This window comes from Setaria viridis, chromosome 3 (assembly GCF_005286985.2).
Source record: "Setaria viridis chromosome 3, Setaria_viridis_v4.0, whole genome shotgun sequence".
In the NCBI taxonomy this organism is placed as follows: domain Eukaryota; kingdom Viridiplantae; phylum Streptophyta; class Magnoliopsida; order Poales; family Poaceae; genus Setaria; species Setaria viridis.
Window position 1 is genome coordinate 34,100,414 of NC_048265.2, and position 9,214 is coordinate 34,109,627.

The 9,214-nt window shown below is 48.8% G+C and overlaps 1 pseudogene; it reads right to left on the bottom strand.

The window, feature by feature from the left end:
* Positions 1–6,933: 6,933 nt before the first annotated feature.
* On the bottom strand, positions 6,934–8,733 carry LOC140222242 (uncharacterized; annotated as a pseudogene).
* Positions 8,734–9,214: the final 481 nt, after the last annotated feature.

Genomic DNA, 9,214 nt, shown 5'->3' on the forward strand with positions numbered 1-9,214 from the left:
ACGGCAGGGAAGCGGCATCCTACCGGCCCACCGGAGCCAGGCGGTGCCGTCGCGTGCACCATACGCGCCACTGCAAAGGCTTGCCGGAGCTCACTGTCCCGGCGAATCCAGCCACCTCTAGCCTTGCGGCCGATACTAGGAGAGAGAGGGGAGCGAGGGGAACCTGTTCTGGGGGTTGGGGAGGGGAGATGAGGAGAAAAAGGGTGCCGACTGACAGTGGTGGACCCATGATTCCAAAGCAGGGTATGCCCATTGGAAAAAAATATTTAGATGAACCAAATGTGCATTTATAAATTTTGCAATTGGCAATGATACAGAACATAGCAAAGGCCAAAGGGGGTTTCAATTTTGATTACCTCGCGAGGGGGGGGGGTAGGGGGGCGGGGGCACCGGGCTGGGCGGGACAGCGAAAAGCCGGACGGGGCACTTGGCGTGGGGAGGCGGACGGTGCGCCGGTGCCGACATGCCGCGAGTGCCGAGCAGGTGGAGGGGTCTGGCGGTGGCTGGGATCTCACCCAGTTCACCCAACGGGCCACGCGGGGCGTGGGGCAGCATCGCGGTGGATGGGGCGCCGAATAGCTGGACGGGGTGCTGGAGCACGGGAGCTGAGCGGAGGGGTCTGGCGACAACGTGGGAGTGCGGGATGCGTGCAGTCTGGCGGTGGTCGGGCGGTAGGTCTGGAGCTCGGGGAGTTGGGGTGACCCATGACCGGCTGAGTCACTTGGTGGGGGGAATGGGAAGGATAGATGGGCCGTTGGGCCGGCCGGCCGGGTGTGGTTTGTGGGTTAGTTTGTGTTGGACGTGAATTGAAGCCCAAAATAGCTAAGAATATCAATTTTAACACCTTAACTATATTATATATGTATATACCTCTAAGAACTACTAAAAATTTTCCCAAAAATGTTGGGAATTCATGGGAATACCCAGGCACAACAGTGAGTCCGCCCCTGCCGATTGGCCACTGGGGGACCAGGTGCAGCTCATCGAGGGATGTAAGTGAGGGAGAGGGGGTAGAGCGCTATTTATAGGTGCCAAGACGAAGCGGGAGGCGGCCACGTTGTGGCGGAGGGGATAAGGGCGGCCGGTGTGCCGTGGTGATGAAGGAATGGGAGGGGAAGCGCACTGGCGAGGGGGATGGCTACCATTAATGGCGGGTGGCGGCCAGCGGTGGCAGGGGTGAGGTGACCCTGGTGTGGGTGTTAGGGATAGGATAGGAAGGAGAGGAGAGGAGAGGGGAAAGGGGACTATACCAGTCGGGGGGCGTGGCGGAGGACCGAATGCAGGGTACGGGGCAGCAGGGACAAGCGTGAAGGCAATGTGGCCGGGAGGCGCTTGCTAGCGTCGGGGAGGCAGGCTATGGCGGCGTGGTAAAAGCAGTGCGGTGGCACGGTAAAAAGTGGCATGGCAGAGGGCAGGGGCGTGCGGTGGTGGCATCAAGGGAACGACACCCGCAGCAGCGGTGGTGCTGGCCGCGCGCTGGGCCACGACCGCTGGTCTAGTTGCTCATGGATTGGGCCAACTGGGCTAGGATACGGCGAGTGGGCTAGGAGCTGACGGAAGTGGAGTGAGGGAAGGGACGGCTGGGCCGTTGGGTTGGGAGCATGCGCGAGGGAAGGCGAGCAAATTTTTTTTATTTTTTTATGAATTTGCAGAAATAAATAGGCAATCTAAAAATTGGCAGAATTGGACTCCTGCCGCAGGACCAAACGGCGGTTGAAATGGTGGTTGGAGCGATGGCGGGTTGGAGCGGTGGACGTAGCTACTACCATTTGAAACGGCGGTACCGGCTACCGCCGATTGAACGGCGGTAGCTCGCCCCTCCCCTCCAACGGCCGGTTTTGTTGTGTGGAGGTAGCTATAGCCGGTTCAACCAGCTATAACTTGGTTTTTTATTTTGTTTTCATGTAATTTTGTCTCCTAGTAAAAATAATCAAGTTACATTGAAAGCACTAAATATTCAGATATGTCACTATTGATTGCAATATGAAACTTCGTAATTTGAGTGAGGTAGGGCACTTCGAGAAAATAATTAAAAATGAATTAACTCCCGGCCATTAGATACATAGCTGTTCCAACAAAATTACAACAAATAGAAACGAATTCGTGCACAACATATGAACAACAATGACTCTAGAGTGAACAATTAATTATATATTGCAGTGGCATGTGTGGCAAAGATGCTATCCTAAACATGTGTCGTTGCTAAACCTAACATGCCTTAGGTAATTGAAATTGTCGGGGATAGAGCCATCTCTACTTTCTAGTAGAATTGGCTTTGCCAGAGCTGGCAGGGCCCAGCCTCACTGTAGCCAGCACCCCAGAGGATGGTGGAGATGGGGGGCGATCCTTGTTGTGGTGGTAGGGGCACTTGCACCATGGATCGATACAAATCAAGTCACCTACGTTGTTAACCGTCCAAGGATTTGCATCAACTTCGGATTCAAGATTCTTGACCTTATGCTTGAGGTCAATGATCTTGCACTTGAGGTAGTGGATATACTCTTGGGTTGGCTCAGGAAGTGGAGGATCAACCCACTTCGCATAGCGGCAGTTTCCTTCATCGAGATAAAACTAAACGTGATGTTAGTTTGTAGCATGAAAAGCTTATAAAGAGTAAAAAAGTAATAACTTGACTCACCAAGTCATACGGGCATCGAAAGAAACGCCGACTTCCATTACTATAGCCATCAAACAGTAGGACGACACAAGCCACGCCATGGTGACACATTGGCCACGCATCATGACGGTCGTCATAAGGCCTAAGGGAGTTTGGAGGGGTGTAGTTAGCCCTATCATATAGAGGGAAGTCGGCGAGGGGTGCCTCATACTCCGTTGGGCCAAAAGAACCTAGCCAAGTGATGGTGGGAATAGGAGCATCCCCTCCTCTTCCCTCCTTCCACGACCTCTCCCTCTTGCAGATGCCATTTTTCTTCCTCCTACTTAGAGGTGTGGAAGGATACGGAAGAGGGAGGTCCAATATAAGGAGTGTTGAGATGGAGATACACTGAACCCCCATGTGCTCAGTACCCCATCATGTTCCTTCATACTGAAAAAGGCTAGATATAGGCTTTGCAGGTGCAAGGACGTAGGGCTCAGTGTCGAGTCCCATCTGCTTGAGAAGGCTCATGTTTAGGGTCCTTGCAGTCTATAGTGTAGGCTTTTCAGTAAGAGTTCACATCAACAGTGGTTTAGCACTATTTTAGTATTGTACTGGCAACATAGCAGTATAATGGAAATAGTGTGGAATCTAAGTACTCGAAGTGTGGAGACGAAATGTTATCACAATACAAATAACAGTACAATGACATTCGAGGTGCCCAATATGACAAACCTAAAGAGCACCTTCCCTAGGATAAAATGCCTTAGGTAATGTAAATTGTACTGGGTGAATCGGGGAAGTTTCCCCTTCCTCACTGTTTTGGAGGAACATTCTGCCTCCTGCTTCTTCATCTTCTTCTGTCGGTCTTGTTCCTGGAGGAGTTGCGCCTGACGAGCTTCAAATTCTTCCTCCTACTATTTCAGTGCTGCCTCTCGAGGACCTAACTGGTCACGTCGCCTCTGCAATTCATCCTCTTTGCCCTTCAAACGGATTTGTCGTTGGTGGATGCGTCACTCTTGCTTGAGCTGAGCAACATGTGCCACGTCTCGAGCTGCTTCCAGCCTACCACAGTATTGGGCTTTGGTCTCTAGCACCACTGGGATTATGGGCACCTCCCCTAAAGGCCTAGTGTCGATCCGTTCCATAAATGTGCATACCTGCATATTCATTCCTAATTAGTTCAAGGTACCGGTATGTAGAAAACATATTTAAAATGTTTATGAATGGCTTGACCTTGAAATCATCATCAATGTCAGGACACTTGAAGTACCTACACCCCTTCTTCCCCCTAGGTATGCGATCCTCCCATACTTGCAACCACGCACGGAAGCTGCAGCGGCATTTGGGGCTCTCATTCCATGGTGGAATCCCATTTTGCTCCTCCCTCCATGACAACATTTCTTAGAGGGAGACGCAACCTCACTACAAATGGTGGATTTGGGTTGGGAAGTGTTAGTAGTGCATTTGAACATTGTGTGAACATCTCATAAATAGAACGCTACTGACATGGTCCGTGTCTGTGTATGACGCGTGTCCGTGTCCTCAGCAAGTACCACTACAGGTACGCTACGAAAGCGTCGTCGGAGTGTAGACAGTCCTCGTGCACTAAGTCCTCAAAAGCGGCCGCCCACTAGGTCGCTGGCCCAGCACCACCCTGATGTGTCCTCCTAACATATGCATCATGCAACGGGTTAGAGTAACGCAAAATCTTTATTAGATGGAAAATGATTAGATGGGGTGTACTTGTGAACATTGACCGAGATGATATGAGTAACAGGTTGTGTGGAGTCCTGGTACCGGTGGAATTGCCTCATCACACGGTGTACCGTGTAATCCTCAACGTGGATGTCGTACACCAGCGACCTCTTCATCATTTAGTACTTCCAGTCTTGCAGGCACAAGGAAGACAGCCCATGCGGGGCACGAGCGTGGATGTCCGCTGCGGTGTAAGGTATCCACCTGATCTCAGTGTCGACAAGAGTGTCGAGCTGACCGACAAAGTCTGGGTATGACTTCTTCGTTTGAACTCCATCCCACAATCCCTACAAAAAAATATTTCACAAACAGGAAATGGCCGACCTATCAGGAAGTGCTCGCACGACCAAAGCTGAAGAAGCAACAGGCAACCAATGAATTTGGGCTCCATCGAGTTTACCTTACAGCAGCCCGTGCAAAGCCCCCAGTAGGTCGCCACCAATACAGTTGAACCCCAGCTGTACTGTGGAACCTCATCAAGCGGGGCCTCCACTATAGTCCTCGCGTAAGGAAGGAGGTGCTTAGGCACCGAGTTCTTTATTAGATGAAAAATGATTAGATGGGGTGTACCTGTGAACGTCGGCCGAGACAATCCAAGTAATAGGTTGTGGGGAGTCCTGGTACCGGTGGAACTGCCTCATCACATGGTGTACCGTGTAATCCAGAACGTGGATGTCGTACACTAGTGGCCTCTTTATCATCCAGTACTCTCAGTCTTGCAGGCATAAGGAAGACAGCCCATGCGGGGCACAAGCGTGGATGTCCGCTACAGTGTAGGGTGTCCACTTGATGTTGGTGTTGACAAGAGCGTCGAGCTGACTGACAAAGTCTGGGTATGACTTCTTCGTTTGAATTCCAACCCACAATCCCTACAAAAAAATATTTCACAAACAGGAAATGGCCGACCTATCGGGAAGCGCTCGCACGACCAAAGTTGAAGAAGCAATGGGAAACCAATGAAGATGGGCTCCATTGAGTTTACCTTACAGCTGCCCATGCAAAGCCCCCTGTAGGTTGCCGCCAATATAGCTGAACCCCAGCTGTACTGTGGAACCTCGTCAAGCGAGGCCTCCACTATAGCCCTCGCATAAGGAAGGAGGTGCTTAGGCACCGAGTTCCCCTGGGACGTGAAGAACATGATCACCCAAAGAGCCACAGTAAGTACGCCTCCAAGTGCCGCGCAACTGTGGTGTCGTCGGCTCTCATGTAGTCGGCCTGCACAACAATACAAGTTACTTGACACATTCACAAAACTTAGCGATAATGAAATGAAAAGTAGGTAAATAAGTACTCACATTGAACTGTATGAGCCACTTCTTTGTGGGTCTATGTGTCGAGCTGAAGGTGCGGTACGGCTCGGCCCGATCGTTCTGCGGAACGTGGGCAAACCGGTCCAAAAGCTCCTCACACCAGCTAACTGGCATGTCCTTTGTGCCAACGGCCCTGCCGGCACAAGGAAGTCCAAGATGGAGCTGCACATCTTGAAGTGTCGGGGCCATCTCACCCAATATGAGGTGGAACGTGTGAGTCTCAGGCTGCCAACGGTCAAGAAGAGCTGCTAGGAGTGACATGTTGAAGTGGAAACATGCCGCCTTGTCCGCACGCTCCACTCCAGCATCCATATTGTCTCCCTCTACCAACCTCGCTAGAGGGATGAGCCCCACAGGGCGTAACCTATACCATGCATAGCATTTATTATTTAGAAGAACACAATATTAGAACATGAAATTGAGTTAACTAAGTAAAATGTACCTTGGAATCCACCGAGCGTTGATCGGCATCATCAAAAGCGGGACACGTGCGCGAAGTGTGCTGAGGTTGGCACCCCATACAGCTAACATGAATGACCTTTGAGCGGTGTCCATGAAGGGTCGAGCAACTCGGGGGTCTCATGCCCCTCTCCAGGCTCCTTCGCCATACCTACAACACGTATTATATTAGTACGTGACGAATGAAATATATACAGCTGAAATGGAGACAAAATAATTAAATTTATGACACATATCAATTATTTCAAATACCACATAAATGAAATAGAATATAATAGACATGAGATATTCAAAACACAACATAAATGAAATATTACAGGATATGGAATTATTAAAATGTCTTACTATTACAACTTAGGTTACATTCTACAACCTAACAATTACAGGAGTCTCTCGACATAGAACAAATGTGACGAATTAAATTACATATGACTAAGTTGATGAAATGTAGGAGTTCATAAACATACAACACCATTACTACTACTGCATACATGAATCATAGAAGCCCTCATTGTTCCTACGTGCACAATGACCCCAATCACGTGCTGGAGCATTTGGATCACCTGTTGATGGTCCAACTTGGTTACTCCCACCTCCATATGTCGTTGCAAGGTAGTTCTTGTACGTGTGACCTGTTTCATGGCACTTACATCAGTTCTTGTGTCACCCAACCCCTTGGAACATTTCTAGATTAGGGTTAGGAATGTAACGCGTGGCATTACCAGGATTGTTTATGAAGTTTCCTAGTAAATGATATCCTTAAATCTCGTTTCTCCAAGTGGCCCATATAGTTTCCTTCAGAAAGTAATGTGGTACGAACTGACGAGTCTGAAGTCCCCCTGCCTCAATGCATGCAGCAATGACATGGGTGCAAGGCCTGTGAAGCAGTCGTGGCTTCTGGCATGAGCAAACACATCCTTCATTGGTAAGGATGCACTCTTGTGTGTGCTTCTCATGCCTCCCTCCCAATCAACATTTGTCCCTGCAAACAACCTTGAACCGGCGTTCAACGGCACCCACTTCATTAACACAATGCTTATGAGCTCTTTTAATCCCCTCCTCCATGTACTCTGTCATCTTGTATTCATAAATTTTATTATTATCGGCCATTGAGTTATTTGCCACTGCGTACCGTTCCCTGAAGTACTTCATGGTGCGATATAAGATGAATTCCATGATACCAAAAAGGGGTAGTCCCCTAACACCACGCAGGACCCAGTTGTACACCTCAGCTAGGTTTGTAGTCATTATACCCCACCTAGCACCTCCCTCATCATAGAGTGATGCCCACTTTTCCTTCGGTTCATGCTCAATCCACTGTGAGAATGTCTTAATGGACCTACCCCGTCTTCGCCTGACATTTGGACCATCCAGTCCAACATCCTCTAGAGACACACGGTGGTTAGCCTTGCTATTTACCAGCCTCTTGCCTAGGTCTTTGGATTGTTTCTTTGTAATCTCATCAAGTTTCTTCCATAGTAGATGGAATTTCCTCTCCTGATTCTGGGTACATAGCCATTTAAACATTTTCATAAGGGTCTTATTTTTGAATTGACTATGGAAGTTTGCCCCCATATGCCTCATGCACCATCTACTCTTCAAGTCTGGCCACTGCGCCATCCTGAAACGCTCCACACTGCCATTCTATAGATCTTCGATTGCTTGTAGAATGCCTTTGTGCTGATCATGAATTAGACAAACACCCTCCATGACCTTCACAATCATCTGCTTAACCCTCTCTAGGAACTAATACCAACTATCTCCAGACTCTTTCTCCACAAAGGCGATCGCCAGCAGCAACACCTGGTTGTTACCGTTGGACCCAATAGCTGTCAAGATTGTGCCTTTATACCTTCGAGTCAAAAATATGCCATCAATGCAAATGACTAGGCGACATCACTGAAAAGCCTCAATGCAAGGACCCAAGGCCAAGAATGACCGCTATAGAACCTGTTTGCCAGGAAATTGAGCACAGGGATAGGCTTTCAGGTCGTAGTAGCTTCCTGCGTTCCTCTGGCATATGGTGTGCAACAGGGCAGGGAGGTTATCATGTGATGCTTTGTATGTACCCCACTTCATCTCCAACTCCTTCTGCTTGGCTCGGTAAGCTTTGTGGTAGCTAATCTTGTACTTGAACTTCTCCTCTATGGCACAACTAATCGACTTGGGCTCGTAGCTAGGATTCTCCACTATCTGAGGATACATGTATTGAGCAACAAAATCAGCAGTGAGGTTGTGGTGTTGTCCTTCCAATTTATCTAGCAAGCATTGATGCTCTAACACTCTAGTCACCTCCCAGTAATTCTTCCACTTCTACTTGTATGCGTGCACCCTAAACGGGCAATTGCTTCTGACACAACACACATCATACACTATCGGGTTGCTCTTCACCACCCTAAACTGTTGTTGCAAAGATAAAGTGGACCATCTCTTCACAGCTGCCTTCGCCTCATCCCCACTATGGTATAAAGCACCCACACAAACCTCATTCTCCCTGTACTCCTAAGGGACATTTTTCCCTGCATTGACCTGTAGGTTGGAATGGTCATAAGTTAACCAGTTCCTTGGGACAGGATTAGCATCATCCTCATCTGATGAGTCCTCATCCATGGCTCCATGGTCCTCTTCTCCTTCTCTCTCTACCTGCTCAACTAACCCAGGGATGTCTTCCCCCTCATCAGCCTCACCATTTGGCTCACGGGGTGCATCTTCATCCTCTGCATCTCCTTCTACCCCATATTCATTGTCTTCTTCAGTTTTTCCATCAGTACTCTCCATACCTTCCTCGGCTCTAACTTCACCACCTCCTACTTCTTCTTGCATCTGACTGCTAGACCCAATCTTCCTAAACACTTCAACAAACAATATAAGTGGTAAACCGCGCTTAGTACAACCATTTACATAGACCCTCTAGTTCTGGGTTCCTTCAAGTGGCATCAACTCCCAAAATATTATGTCAGGTTGTAACCTCACTACAGCCCTAACAGACAGCTCAACTTGATCTCTATCAAGATGGAAAGCCTTAAATAGCTAGTTGCACATTGAAGCCCAAGTCCTCTCTCTTGCTCTTGGTAATTGTTTGTAGAACAAC